Raw genomic sequence first — 11,336 nt, 5'->3', positions numbered from 1 at the left:
AGATAATGCCCTGCAATATGTGCCCAATTTGCACTGTATAAGCTGCACAAAACTTGTATTGTGAAAGACTTGAATTGGAAATATGGAGAAACCCAAATACATTGCGCGATTAGAACAATATCTATGGGAGTTTTACATAGAGGTGGACTCGGCGTGTTCATGCGGGTTATGGGAAAGAATGCCTTGAATGTCTCGAGTGGTTGGAAGAACAGTATCGACTCGCGGTGTTACAACAGAAGCGCGGAATTCAATCGCTGAGAACCACATAATAAACATTGTGTTCAAGACAACCAAAAAACACAGACAACACACGCAGTTACCATAGCAAGAGCAAACACACTCGTATTAAAGAACAAAAGAAAGAATAAATTATGAAAATAAAAGATCGAGAAATAAATCTCAACATAAATATTAAAAATAATATAATAGAAATTAATAAAAAATAATAAAATATAATTCGGGAGTAATTATTTATACAACAATCTTTTTCCTTCATCTTTTTTTCATATGCAACAGAGAATATTTCATAATATAATGTGGTATGATATGGCTATATAGGCGAAGATCCACGTTAAAAAAAATCTAACGCGCCATTGGTGGTACCTCATGATGGGTGGTGTGGAAAATCACCATTCATTGTGGCGGATAACCACCACAAAAGCTCAGGCGCGCGAAGAATATACGCGCTCCTGAGAACAACCAGCCGAGATCACGCGCACGACACGTGAAAGCGCGCGGCGGCGATCACGCGCACGACACGTGAAAGCGCGCGGCGACGATCACGCGCACAACACGTGAAAGCGTGCGGCGATCACGCGCCGAGCACGAGCAAGCCCGCAGGAACTTCGGGAGCTCACTGAGACGCGGCGCGAACCGAGAGCCGCTACCAGTAAGTGAAATCCGTTGAGTGGCAGTATATAAGGGCACCAGCGGAGCGAGATAATTAGTCGTGGCTCAGCGCTGCTGGAGAGGACTTCTCTCGTGAAGCACGACTGAGTTAACGACGGCTGATAGAGCTCGGGTCCGTCAGTTATTTTCTTTCGAGCCTTGTATAGATACCACAAGCAAGGGGTAAGGAGACGTCCACGTCCGTTACCGCCGCCCGCATCACCTGGGCCATTCGAGCGGACCGGAGCGGAGCCTGCACCGGAAGCACCTTTTCCACGTCGCGTCTGCTGGACGCTGAGGGAGTGGAAGCTACAGCCACTCGAGCTGTCGCCGGTACATCGCACACGCCCTGGACGGGTGTTCCTCTCGACGTGGGACGTACGAGACCTATGGGTAGAAGTACCCGGTCAAACTCTCTCCACTACCACCATCACCTTCGGAGCGGACAGACCGAGGGACGCAAACTCACTCTGAGAGCAGAGTGCATCGCGGCACACAAGTTTACTCCTCCACAGGCGAGAAGGCCACGCAGGCCTCCAACAACACCTGCGAGAGAGCCACGCAGTCGGACCTCTCAGACTGGGAGGAAGTGACGCAACACCAGGCCACGCAGACGGACGTTCCGACTTCGCCGGAAAGGAGCTATACTCCTCCCGGGACTCCTCCGGCGCTGCGGAAGTGGGAACCACCCCAGACTACGGTGACGGCACCGCATATCCAGTGGCGAGAACGTCTGCACTAACGCCTACACCCGCGTTCAATCGGCCCTTTTCAGGGCCACACACAAACAAACATAAAAATAAACACTTGTATATACTAGCAAACTTGTAATTACGTGAAAATATATTTCTGTACATAGTAAACAGAACGTGCTCATTGAAGACCACCTTTCCACGACCACTCCCTGTTTGCGAATCGTGGGGGAAGGAAGCCAGCGAGGCTCCGCACAACCCCCACATTCATTATTTTTTAAAATCTGACAACAACACAAACGTATATATGTGGTCAATATACGTTTGTGTGTCGTAATATAATATTGTAAATATCTACATAATAGTATACATAAAAAGTTAAGTTAAATATTAATTATTATTATACACATATTTTTTTAAATATCTTTTTCCTTTTGTTGTTTCCACACGAATATTCTTTCTTTTAAGTCATCGATTTGAGGTGCATTTTTCTATGTGGAACACGCAAAGCGATTTTGTCCCTCAAGGCGCGTTTATATCGCTCATGTACGATAATTCTTTCGTGTATTACTCTTATATAAAATTATAATTTTAAAAATTTATAATAAATAAGAGAGGGAGAGAGAAAGCGGGAAAGACAGGGAGAGAGAGAGAAAGCGGGAGAGAGTGAGAGCGGGAGGGAGGCAGTGAGAGAGAGGGGGGAGCGGGAGAGAAAGCGGCAGAGAGAGAATTATACCGCCAAATAAGTAAACAGAGACGCGTGTCGGTATGCGGCATATATAGCGCTATTATATTGTGTATGGAATGTCTCACTTTGTTGTCATTCATACAGTGACAGCGAGTAGGCAACAGCTCCATGTGTCGTTATACACGATCGCGAAAATTATTAAAGGATATCTAAAACTCGATCTCTATAAAATTAATAATTAACGATTCACAAGCGATTGCTATTTGTCGAAGCAGATATTAACTTCGTGAGATTTATTGTTACATATATATCTCGTTATATTGAGAATTTGTAATTTGAAATAGTATTTGTCATAAAATCAAATTTGTATTTATAGAAATGTTATACACAAATTCTCTGCATAAAATTAAAATGCATTATATTTTTATTAAGAGAAACCTGAGTTTCAAAACAAGTTCAATAGAAATAAGAAAATATAAAAAACTTTTAATTAAAAAAACTTGGCGCTGTTAAACTAAACATGCTAAAATTAGTGTATTCTTTAATACATTCATATTATAATGATTTGTCTATATATAATAATGGATGAAAAGTAATAAAAGATTTTTTATTTGCTGAAATACAACAGTATTAATCAAATATTTGGAAAGTAAAATCTTTGATTGCATACCATATATGATTTTGAAAATTTAAGTTGTTGTCAAATGAAAAGCAGCCGATCAAATCGAGTGAAATTTTCAAAATAACTACTTTAGACTATCAAGATTACGACAGGACATTTGCCTGACCTCATCTCTAAAGTCGACTTTTGGCCACTTTTCCTGGTCTCCTGGCCTACTGTGCGGAGGAAGAATACGAGCGCGTGTACCAGAATATGCGCCCGGAAATAAAACGGTTCATCGAATATGACGAAACCGAAGACGTTGACGTAATATTCTTCACATATCCGTAAGAGTGCCTGTTTTTCTTCTGAATTTAGATGCTGTGTTCGTAGTAATTGTCAAATTTGCGAGTATCGTGAGGAAGTAGGTTTAGAATTTTTCCTCGTTTGTATGGTGTGTATTTCGGACTCGCGATCGTATTCTACATCCTCGAGAATAACATACGGCGTCTGTATTTTGACTTCTGTATCGGTCGTATTCATGACACTAACGGGGCATGCGTGATCTTTTGATTCTACTAGGCAATTTCCGATATAGACTCCTAGAGCTGTTTCTTCTGCTCGTACTATTCCTATCCGATTTTGATTGGTTTCCGCTTTTACAATGGTTTCACTGCGCGGTTTTAGAATTGTTTTATTAAACGAATGGAATTTTAGCACGGCGTTTCGTATTTTTAATTGGTTTTGTTTGTAGTCGCAGGATACTGAGTGTTGTCGAAGGAAATCGATCCCTAGAATCCCTTCGGGTAATTATTCAAAATCACGGCACCATCTGCAAATGGGCTGCAAATTTACGAAACCGAAGACGTTGACGTAATATTCTTCACATATCCGTAAGAGTGCCTGTTTTTCTTCTGAATTTAGATGCTGTGTTCGTAGTAATTGTCAAATTTGCGAGTATCGTGAGGAAGTAGGTTTAGAATTTTTCCTCGTTTGTATGGTGTGTATTTCGGACTCGCGATCGTATTCTACATCCTCGAGAATAACATACGGCGTCTGTATTTTGACTTCTGTATCGGTCGTATTCATGACACTAACGGGGCATGCGTGATCTTTTGATTCTACTAGGCAATTTCCGATATAGACTCCTAGAGCTGTTTCTTCTGCTCGTACTATTCCTATCCGATTTTGATTATGTTTAGAAAGAAATATAAATAACCATTTTTAGTTGGGGGAGGCCCAAAAAAAGTTATAGACCAAAAAAGGGTAATTATTTCGAATAAGGTCTTTTCTGAATTTTGACAAATATGATCGGATCTCTCGGTAAAACTTTTTGTTGTGACTCCAACAGTGATAATCAGTCGGGGGAGCCCGTCCCCCATCAACCCCATCCCCTTAAAAACGAAAAACCCCCAAAATTACCGAAAATTAGGTAATTCTGTACTATAAAGTTCACCCCCACAACCCAAACCAAATTTTAGTTTTAAATCAGAAATAGGTTTGGGTTAGGTTATATCTTCCGGAAGTGGAGCCCCCCCGTAGGGGGGCGGAACCCACTGCGTCCACGCATACACTTTCCCATCCACACAACAATTGTGGGGTGGACCTCGCTTTGCTTTGGTAATTTTTGGGATTTTTCGGTTTTTTGGGGTGGTGGGGGTGATGGGGGACGTGCTCCCCCAACTGATTATCACTGTTGAAGTCACAACAAAGAGTTTTACCGAGAGATCCGATCATATTTGTCAAAATTCAGAAAAGGCCTTATTCGAAATAATTACCATAATTACCCTTTTAAGGTTTATAACTTTTTTTTTGGGTCTCCCCCAACTAAAAATGGTTATTTATATTTCCATCTAAACATAAAAAGTCCGTAAAAAAATTTGCAGCCCAGTTGCAGGTGGAGCCGTGATTCTGAATAATTACCTCCCTTCGTATTCTATCGGAATGTCATCCTTTACTATGTAAAATGCATGTGCTAATTTGTGTCCATCTACCTTAATTGTGGCGTACATTTTTCCTATTGTGTGTACTTTATGTCCGGTTATGCCGGTGATCGCGATTTTATCCTCGTATATGAGGCTGTCGTCATTTAATTGTTTTAATTTTATTAACGGGATGGTCAATCTTGAATCGTATAACATCCGTACTTTTTCATCCTTTGCTTTTTTCATCCGTCGCATGGGTAGTGTTATTAACAATAAATCCGTCTTCTTCTGTGTGCTCGGCATATCTTTAATATGCGTAACGCGATATTCGGACGCAGGTCGCGGTTATTTCTTTTTAGATTCGCTTTTATCGTCTTCGCTGCTGTTACCGTCGGACTCGGAATCTCGCTTTTGTTGTCGCAGATTCTTTCGATCGCGTGTATTTTCTTCGCATTTTTTTTGGTTACCGTATTTTATTTTATTTGTATTAGTTTTCGGTTTACCGTTCAAACTCCAGCATTCGTCGCGAATGTGCCCGGATTTTTTACAATGTTTGCAATATTTATTTATTGCATTTATCCGTGAGGATTTTTCCGGTTTAGGAAGCGCGTATCGACTTCTTCGACAATCCCATCCATAATGTCCGTTTTTTCCACATTTAAAGCATTGCGGAGTCGAACTTCGAATCTGTCGCGAATTACTCGATCCGTATTTATTTTTATTCGGGAAGTTGCTTGTTCTTGCCGTTGGGCCGATAAATTTTTTTTCGGCGCTCGCGCCCGTTATCGCTTCTTGGAGCATTGGTCGCGTTCAGCAGAGAAAATCGCTCAGTGAGCGTTTTACGCTATGCTCCCAGCAGCTTACTGATTCTGCTGAACGCACTTTTTGTATATGGTGCTACCGCCAAGATGGCTCCGATCACAGCGATATACGTTATATTAGAAAAAACCGTGTTTGTTTTAATAAGGTTTCCAAGTGTACAGTAAAATATAAATATTTAAATGATGGATGTGTGGGATCTAAATTTTGGGAATATTGAGAGCGCTCAATCACGTGATCGACATACAGGTGACATGCCTCGACCGCGTGCGTGTGCGTGTCGGGTCTGTCGCTAATACGGTTCGGAGCGGCAGTCGTCTACCGGTCGCCGAAACGATAAGACGTATTATAATTTGACTATACCGCTCAATAATGTGCTCGCGTTAAATAAATGTAGTATGAGAATAAAGTTTACCACAAATTTGGGGGCTCGTCCGGGATCGCGAGTGAATGCGGTTGGATAATCGAACGATATGAGACAGCCGAAGTGCCGGTGTACTGAAGACGAATAAAGACGAGTTAAAGACGAAGAAGCAATACAGTGCAAAGTCGATAAGGGGCGACCGAAAGACGATTTAAGACGATTGCAAGACGAAAGGTGTACGGAACGGTATACCGAAAACATGAGCAAAGTTAGTCGAGCGACGAAGAACGCAAGTGATTTCACGGTGGCCGAGCTAAAGGATGTATTCAAATCACTTGGGCAGAGCACAGGAGGAACGAAGGCTGAGCTGATTGGCAAATTGATGGCGCTGGATCCGGAAGGTGCCTGGATGGAGGCGTCTCTTAGTGAGGGTGAAAATGACGACGGAAGGACGAGTGACCTCCATGGGGGTGACGACGGCGGCGGCAGCGATGAGCGTGCGCGACATCGCTTGACACCGACGGAACCAAGTGCATCCGCGGACGGCACAATGCAGCGAGAAATGGAGCTTATGCGAAAAGAGAAAGAATTGATGCAGCGTGAGCTTGATCTGGCACGATACGAGATAGAACTTTTGCGGCGCAACACAGAGAATGCACATGCGTCTGTGCAAAGACGAGAAGTGTCGCCGAGTATTCCCTCAAGGGTTAACGTGAGCATAATAGCCGAATTACTCAGTTATTTCGATGGAGGTGCCGACACGTACGACAAGTGGTCGAAGCAAGTTGCGCTTCTCAAAACGACGTACGGTCTCGATGATAACACGACGAGGGTCCTGATTGGATCACGGCTAAGAGGAAAGGCACTCGATTGGTTCCATTCGAAATCGGAGCATATCGAGTTGCCGATCAACCGACTTCTGGAAGAGCTGAAGGCAATGTTTTCGCATCGGCGAAGCAAGGTCGCCATGAGGAAACAATTCGAAGACCGAACTTGGAGACGGGGCGAGGCATTCAGCGAATATTTACATGACAAGGTAATATTGGCTAATCGCGTCCCTGTTCCCGATAACGAGATTCTCGATTACGTCATTGACGGTATATCGGATCCAGCATTACGGGATCAAGCCCGCATACAGAGGTTCGGATCGACGATAACATTGCTAGAGGCATTTGAGAAGATTACTATTCAACCCAGAAAACAACCGAACGGCGCTTCCGGTGGGAGATTCGATGACAGGAGTTCCAGATTCCAGAAGATCGACGGAAAGGAGACGCAGAGTAGTGACAGATGCTGTTATAATTATGGCTAGCAGGGTCACGTTAGTGCGAAGTGTCCGTCTAAGAGTCGCGGCATAAGGTGTTTTCGCTGTAGCGAATTTGGACACATTGCAGCGAAGTGTTCCAAGAATCAACCTGCGACGAGGGAGGCAAACACGGCAGAGGGTGTCGGCGGTGTTGGGCAGGCGGCTCAAAAAAGATGCTGCAAGAGTGTTTCGTTGTTCGGGTACGATGTGGCTGCATTGATTGATTCGGGCAGTGATCTAACATTAATGTAGAACGAATGATTGAAAATTATAAGCCGGTTGCGACGCGCGCGGTCGATGTAAGCATGAAATTAATTTTAAAAGACGATGAACCTGTATATCAGCGGCCTAGGCGATTATTCGCGTCGGAAAAAGAAGCTGTGAACGCTCAAATTGATGAATGGCTACGCAACGGTATAATCCGGCCATCTCTTTCAGAATACGCTAGCCCGATAGTTTTAGTGAAAAAAAAAATGGATCGACTAGGCTGTGCGTTGATTACAGGTTGATTAACAAAAAGATTTTTAAGGACCGTTATCCTCTCCCTTTAATAGAGGATCAGTTAGACGAACTGCAGGGGACAGAAATTTTCAGCACGCTCGATTTGAGAAACGGGTTTTTTCATGTCGCATTGAAGGAAAGCAGTCGAAAATATACAGCGTTTGTCGTACCCGATGGGCAGTATAAATTTCTGAAGGTTCCCTTCGGATTGTGTAATTCTCCGTCGGTGTTCCAGAAGTTCATAAGCGCGGTCTTCAAAGAATTGATCTCGGCTAAAATCATGCTGATATATATGCATGACCTGATCATACCATCGACTGATTACGCGAGTGGCTTGCGGAGCCTCGAGCTGGTATTGCGTACGGCAAGCGAATGCGGATTGTTGTTAAATTGGGAAAAGTGTCGTTTCCTGCAGGAAGAGGTGGAATATCTTGGGTACATAGTAAAGAAAGGATGTATCCGTCCATCAGAAAATAAAACCAATGCCGTAATGAAGTTTCCGGAACCCGCGAATGTTAAGCAAGTTCAGAGTTTCCTGTACTTGACGGGATATTTTCGTAAATTTGTACCCAGATATTCTCTGATTGCGCGGCCATTAATAAATCTACTGAGAGAGAATGTAGAGTTTCAATTTGCTGCGAAGAAGCGGGAGGCGTTTCAGCAATTGAAAGCGATATTAAGTAGTCAGCCTGTTTTACGGTTATATAATGTAAGAGCGTATACGAAGTTACATACGGATGCATGTGTGTATGGATACGGTTCGATTTTGCTACAGCGAGATAGCGAGGACGGTACGCTGCATCCAGTGTACTATGCGAGCGGCAAAACCTCACCTGCGGAAGCGCGGTACACCAGCTACGAGCTTGAAGTGCTCGCAATAGTCAAATCCCTGAAAAAATTTAGAGTGTATTTGTTAGGGATACAATTTAAAATTGTGACGGATTGTCAAGCGTTTGTTATGACGATGAATAAGAGAGATTTTTGCGTGAGAGTTGCGAGATTGCCGTTTTTGTTGGAGGAGTTCCAGTACGAGATTGAGCACCGACCGGGCAGAAGTATGATGCATGTGGACGCCCTCAGCCGTAGTCCCCTTCCCGTGTGTTTGCTGTTGGACGAAGAGGAGGACGGTTTCATCGCGCGGTTGAGAAAGGCTCAGCGAGAAGATCCAGAACTGAGAAATATCTTCGACTCTGCGGAGCGCCAGCAGGTGGATGGCTTCACTGTGAAGAACAGCCTTCTGTTCAAGGAATGTGAAGGCGGCGACTTACGTCTGGTTGTTCCGAGAGCAATGCAATCGCAGGTAATTAGGTGGGCCCATGAGAACGGTCATTTTGCTGTAGGCAAGACGGAGGCTCTCGTGAGGAGGGATTACTGGCTCAGGAACTTGCGTTCCAAAGTGGAAAAGGTTATTCGTAGCTGCATTAGCTGCATACTATCAGAGAGAAAGCAGGGCAAGCAAGAGGGCCTGCTGAATCCTATCGCGAAGGGAGATTTACCGTTAGACGTGTATCACATTGACCATTTGGGACCATTGCTCCCAACAAGGAAGAATTACAATCATATTTTCGTTGTAATCGACGCATTCACAAAATTCGTGTGGCTTTATACTACAAAGATAACCAACACGGCCGAAGTATTGGATCGATTGCGAAAACAAGCAGTTATTTTCGGAAGTCCGCGACGAATTATTACGGATCGCGGGACAGCGTTTACATCGTATGACTTTGAGAGTTATTGTAAGGAAGAGAACATCGAACACATACTAATTACCACCGGCGTTCCGAGAGCGAATGGACAGGTCGAGCGGGTAAAACGTACGGTCATCCCGTTACTGACGAAGTTGTCCGCATCAAGCCCGAGAGAATGGCACAAATATTTAGACGTGGCACAGAAGTATCTCAATGCGACGCCCAGTCGAAGCACTCGTGCGTCACTGTTTGATTTGATGTTTGGAACACACATGAGACTCAAGAGTAATCCGGAGATAAGAGAAATAATCGAAAATGAATGGATAATAATGTCTCAGGAAGGACGTAACGAAATTAGAAGGCAGGCCAAAGAAAATATTATGAAGGCTCAGCAGGATAATAGAAGAAGCTTCAATAAAAACAGGAGGGATCCGAGGCGTTATGATCGAGACGAATTAGTCGCGATTAAGAGGACACAAATGAAACCAGGATTAAAATTCGCAAGGAAGTATCTTGGCCCATATCGGATTACAAAAGTCCTACGCAATGATCGATATATCGTCGAAAGGGTCGGCGAGCATGAAGGACCCAGACAGACCGTAACGGTAGCCGAGTATATAAAGCCTTGGATCCCCTATGATGACAAGTTTTCCGACGAAGAAAATGCAACGAGTGCATCTGAGGACAGATGCTTGACCAGAATGGCCGAGTATGGGATCTAGATTTTGGGAATATTGAGAGCGCTCAATCACGTGATCGACATACAGGTGACATGCCTCGACCGCGTGCGTGTGCGTGTCGGGCCTGTCGCTAATACGGTTCGGAGCGGCAGTCGTCTACCGGTCGCCGAAACGATAAGACGTATTATAATTTGACTATACCGCTCAATAATGTACTCGCGTCAAATAAATGTAGTATGAGAATAAAGTTTACCACAGATGCTATATTATTAATTGCGATGAATGACGGTTTAAATTTAAACGATATAATAGGTAATGTGGTACAAGATTTAGGACATCAAGTGCCATATAATCTGGAAAATAGAAGGCGAAATGCAAGGCCACGAAACGAAGATTACTTCGAAGTAACAATTCCTCGATATACCGATGTACAGTTTATTGAACACTGTAGAATGTCACGATATACATTTGAGGTATGTACACGCACACATAGACGCGCGCGCGCACACACACACACACACACACATACAGGGTGAGGCATCTAAGACAATTATTTGTTTTTTTTTTCCACTCGAGGTAAGCTACAAGAACATGTAATGAGAAATAGGGGGTTCCATTTAAAAAAATGGAGATGACCTTCAAATCTCCTATGCGCCTCCACTTAAAAAAAAATGTTCACTTCCACAAGATTTCCCCCTCGATACCATACTTTTATTTCAAACATTTTCTTCTATCTCCAAAACTGTGGGAGTTATTCGGGTGGCCTGTCTTAGATGCCTGACCCTGTATATATACAGGGTGTGTCGAAAGTCTGGATACACTCAAATATCTCGTAAACATTGCATTTTAGAGAAAAATATTTCAGAGAAAAGTTGTAAGGCTTAAAAAGACACAATCAACGGTAATAGCTGTTTGACCTTGGATGGCGTTGCCAAGGTCATATCAAGGTCAAATTGAATTTTTTAAATGGAATTGCCTACTTTTTATTGCATATTCTTGTAGCTTATCTCGAGAGCTTTTCAAAACACTATAATAAAGTATTTTTTCATTAAGTACTTTTTGAGTTATTTTATATCTTATTCTGACATATTTTGATATAAAAAATAAAATATCTCGTAAAATATTTAGTTTCCGATAATCTTACCGTAATACTTTTATGTACAGAATAATGAGACAAATCAATT

Source organism: Formica exsecta, unplaced genomic scaffold, assembly GCF_003651465.1.
Source record: "Formica exsecta isolate Colony F162 unplaced genomic scaffold, ASM365146v1 scaffold2581, whole genome shotgun sequence".
Classification (NCBI taxonomy): Eukaryota; Metazoa; Arthropoda; class Insecta; order Hymenoptera; family Formicidae; genus Formica; species Formica exsecta.
The sequence above is the reverse complement of the archived record's forward strand: the minus strand, read 5'-3'. Positions refer to the sequence as shown.